Source organism: Callospermophilus lateralis, chromosome 6 (assembly GCF_048772815.1).
Source record: "Callospermophilus lateralis isolate mCalLat2 chromosome 6, mCalLat2.hap1, whole genome shotgun sequence".
NCBI classification, from domain to species: Eukaryota; Metazoa; Chordata; class Mammalia; order Rodentia; family Sciuridae; genus Callospermophilus; species Callospermophilus lateralis.
The window spans coordinates 9,781,287-9,786,193 of record NC_135310.1 but is presented as its reverse complement, the minus strand read 5'-3'; the positions used below and the strand labels follow the sequence as shown (position 1 = coordinate 9,786,193).

The 4,907-nt window shown below is 42.9% G+C and overlaps 1 pseudogene; it reads left to right on the top strand.

Annotated features, from left to right (window-relative positions):
- The first annotated feature begins 302 nt into the window (after window positions 1-302).
- Window positions 303-4,540, top strand: LOC143401736 (neuroguidin pseudogene; annotated as a pseudogene).
- The last annotated feature ends 367 nt before the right edge of the window (window positions 4,541-4,907 follow it).

Below are 4,907 nucleotides of genomic sequence, written 5' to 3'. Positions count from 1 at the left end.
TTTTTCTTATTTTCGTACCAGGGATTGAACCCACGGGCATTTAACCACTGAGCTACATCCCCAGTCCTTTTTATTTATTTCTTTTATTTTGAGATAGGGTCTCGCTAAGTTGCTTAGGGAGTAATTTGCTGAGCCTAGCCTCAGACTTGTGGTCCTCCTGCCTCAGGCTCTCCTGGAATTACAGGTGTGTGCCATCACTCCTGGAAGGACAGGGTATTTTTTTTTTTTGGTACCAGGGATTGAACTCAGGGGCACTCAAGTGCCCTTTACTAAATTAAAAAGGAGCCACTGGGCTCACAAAGATGGTGGCGTTGGGAGTGCTGGAGTCAGACGCACCACGTGCCATGACACCCTTGGAACATCTCCAGGAACAGATGGTGGCTGTAACACTGAAGGCACTGACCCCAAAAGTTCCATCGGGGGGCTAGGGACGTGGCTCAAGTTTAGCGCGCTCACTTAGCATGCGTGAGGCACTGGGTTTGCTTCTCAGCACCACATAGGAACCAAATAAAGATACGTGTTCACCTAAAACTAAAAAATAAATATTAAAACAAACAAAAAAAAGTTCCATCGGGAGCCCCTTCCTGCAGAGAAGGGTCTCAGCTTCCTGAAAGTTAAGATCGGCTGCTGCACATGTACCTAATGGATGTGAGTCACCTCACCCTGGACAAAGCCTCAGGAGGATCTCTTCAGGGACATGCTGCAGTTTTGAGACTGTAGAGATTCGCACAGTGTTGGAAAAGCTTCGTCCCTTGGACCAAAAACTGAAGTATCAAATTGACAAACTGGTTAAGATCGCAGTGACAGACAGCCTCAGTGGGAAGGACCCACTCTGTTTGAAGCCTCATCCCAGCAATACGATAAGCAAGTTGAGCTCTGAGGATGAAGAGGAAGATGAAACAGAGGATGGCCAGTCCGAGGCCATCAACACTCCTTTTGTAGATTTCTGGTCTCTGATAGAGGTTCAGCCTCAGACAACCTTGGGTACTGAAAATCCAAGCACAAGTCCCACCTACCTGGTGCCAGGACATTATGGTGGCACAGAAGCTGAGCAGGAGAAAAAGCATCTGGAAGGAGCCAAGAGGTGGTTCTGTCATTCGTGAACTTAGTGAGCAGTACTCAGATGCTCCAGAAGAAATCTGAGATGCTGGCCATCCGCACGTCACTCGCCAGAGTCAAGAGGACAATATAGGATTAACTCAGGAAAGCACGTGTAAGTGTCAGGAAGCCAGAGGAAGGACGGTGACAAAGAGCAAATGTCCTGAGCCCACAGCTTCATTCCCTCACTCCCTTCAGTGACATCAGTGCATCGACAGGAGGAACCGCTCTCTTGATGAGGATCAGAATCCTGTTAAGCGGACCCAGATCCCTAAGCAAGGTCGGAAGGAAAACGGTTCTCGGAGGCAGCGTGATCATGGGTGTACGTGTTTTATGCATTTTTTGTCATCCTGGGATACTTCTATTTTCACGGTAGGTAGGTCTTTTCCTTGGAATTGTTTCCTTTGGACATGTGGAAACATCTTTAAGAAAACTGATCTCTGAAAATTGATCTCTGCGTCTGAAAAAGAATTAAAAAAAAAAAAAAAAAGGAGCCAGTAACTTCTTCAGAGTCTTCACAGCCACATTTGTGATTGAGGGTATCTGTGAAAAGGTTCTGTCTCTGTCCGGGGATGGTGCCCATTTTTATTTCCCAAACACAAGCTCAGGGCTTGAGTGTCATTTAGTGGGAGAGAAAGCTTGGTTCTGTACATGCCTTATACGGTTCCATGTGCACTTGAGTTGCTGGAGTGCATTTGAATTCACCGAAATCCACCATCGTATTAAAAGTTGGGTGTTTGGGAAGCAATTGGCCACTTGACTTCCTTAGGCCTATGGACTCCTTTTCATCCGCGTTCACATCGTTCTCTGTCCCTCTTATTCCTGGCTGGCTGGCTGTGTCCATTTAGTTTGGGACGGTTGCTATTCAGTCTGTCAACAGTACCTAGTGAGCACCTGCTCTGTGGCCAACATTTTCGTCAAGGATGGCGGGTCATCACCCTGTTGGCAGAGCAAGTCCTTACCTGCTTTGTACAACTTGAAAGTCCCTCTTGAGCTGGGGATGTGGCTCAGTGGTAGAGCGCTCGCCTAGCATGGATGAGGCACTGGGTTCCATCCTCAGCACCACATAAATGTAAAATAAAGATATTGTGTCCACTTAAACCTAAACAATAAATATTAAAAAAAGAGTTGGGCTGGGGATGTGGCTCAAGCGGTAGCGCGCTTGCCTGGCATGTGCGGGGCACTGGGTTCGATCCTCAACACCACATAAAAATAAAATAAAGATATTGTGTCCACCTAAAACTAAAACATAAATATTTAAAAAAAAGCTGTGCTGCAATTGTGTAGGATGAATCAAAAATGCATTCTGCTGTCATATATACTCCATTAAAATAAATAAATTTAAAAACAAAAAAGAAAGTCCCTCTGCTACAAAGAGACTCTTTGCGAACACGGTAGAAGCCTGTAGATATTGCCTTAAATTCTACCATTAGAGATTCATTATTTCGACATAACAAGTATTCTTATTTAAATGTGGATTCCATCTTAAAGCTGGTTGATAAAGGTTTATATAATTCATGTAACAGGGGTTCATATAAAATAGTGGTTTAGGAATCTCTCTGGAAATTTCCATGAAAATACATTTTTAATGAATACACTTTTTAAAAATATATTTTTTAGTTGTCAATGGACTTTTATTTTATTTATTTATATGCAGTGCTAAGAATCGAACCCAGTGCCTCACATGATAGGCAAGCGCTCTACCACTGAGCTACAACCCCAGCCCCACAGGTACTGTTTTTGACCCAGCAATTTCATTTCTGATCCTAAGGATATAATCTGAAATTCAAAGATTTGTGCATGAAGATTTTTCACTATAACATTATATATAACTGCAAAAACCTCAAAACAACTAAAAAGGGAATAATTGGGGACTGGTTAAATACATTGTAATACATCTCTGGGCTAGTACATTGTGCAACAATAAAGATGGTTTTATTTTTTTATTGGTTTTATTTTTTAAAATACACAACAGCAGAATGCATTATGATTCTTATTACACGTATAGAACACAATTTTTCATATCTTTGTATAAAGTACGTTCATGCTAATTCATGTCTTTATGCGTGTACTTTTTTTGCATTACAATTCTTATTACACATATATACCACAATTTTTCATATCTCTGTTGTATATAAAGTAGGTTGACACCCAGTTCATGTCTTCATACATATACTTTGGATAATGATGTCCATCACATTCCACCATCCAAAGATGATTTTCAAAACAAGTTTTTATAATGTTGTATCACTCATATAAGTGAAAAAGCAGGATTCCAAAAAAATTATCACATAAACTGTATCACATGTGGTTCCAATTGTGCAAATGTTAGGATTGAGGGAAGTGAAGTTTTGAGGGACAGTAGAAAACCCTGGGTGTGGCACTTGGAAAGAGGCCTGTGTGTTTTGTTGTGCTGGCTTCGGAGGAGAGATACAAAACACTAGGAGCACAACAAGTGAGGCCATCGAGGTGCACTCTGCGTCCTATACTCAAGCAAGAAGCTTAATGAGGGTGGGGCTGGGGCTCAATGGTAGAGCGCTTGCCTAGCACATGTGAGACACTGGGTTTGATCCTCAGCACCACATAAAAATGAATCAATTAAACAAAGGTATGGTGTCCATCTACAACTACAAAAGAATAAAAAAAAAAGTTGAGCAGAGCGGCAAGAGCTGGTGGGCTGACCTGGTGACACTGCATAAATAAATCATAAGGAAACAGAGTGGGAGTGGGACTGGTGGACTATCTGAATGCTATACACTAAGTGTAACAATGTTTTATGAGTGCATGATAGTTTTACATGAATAGGGGGTCATTTTGACATAATCATACTGCATAGAAAATCATTTACTCCATTTCAGAGCCCAGTCTTCCTCTTTCCCTCCTTTTCTCCCTCCCTCACCCTCCTCCCTCTACTCTGCAGGTCTTCCTTCAATTCATTTATTGTTTTTTTAATTGGTGCATAATGGAATTCACTGTGGTATATTCATCTATGTACACTGAAGGCTCTATACCACTTTTTAAAAACTACTGTTATATGAAACCACATAGAATCTCACTGGCATAAAATGCCATGAACAGAGCCACACTTGGCAGAATGTGTGCTGCATGTTCCATTTTATAATAAGGCAGGCTATACATATTTACAGTGATAGAGCCACAACCGTGGTTATGACAGAAAGAGGAGTCCTGGAAGGACAGCACACAGCCTGCTGGGACTTCTGTGTCTTCACTGAGGTGGCAGTCACAGGGACAGGTGCATGTCAGATTTGAATGACCTGCCCTCCTTTTACTCCTGTCACGTGGGCTGTACCTCCTCACAGCTGCTGTCCCTCATCCTCATGCCATTCCTACAGTGGACCCTCAGCCTCTAAGAAATGAGAGGACCCTTCTCCCCTGATTGACTGTTGTCAGTGTCCTCTCAACAGCAAAACACACCACCTGAAGACACACAGCTTAAAACTTCAGCAATTACTTCAGTCCTGTTGGTGGGCTGCCCTGGGTGGCCTCTCTGTGCTGGGGTTGCCTGTGGCTGCCTCCTGGTCTCTTTCTGCCCAGTCTCTCAATAGAAAATCCAGACTTCCTTACCCAGAAGCAGATCTTGAAGAAGCTGGAGACACACAGTGCAATACCTGGGAGCTTTGGCACAGAAACATGTGCTGTAACTCCCAAAGCATTCTATTTGTCCACGCTAATTACAGAACCAGCACAGATTCAAGATTCTGCACCTTGATGGAAGTAGTAGACAGTCATGCTGGAAGAGGATGCCCTTTGGACAGCAGTTCAAGAGGAAAGACCTAATGATATGGATA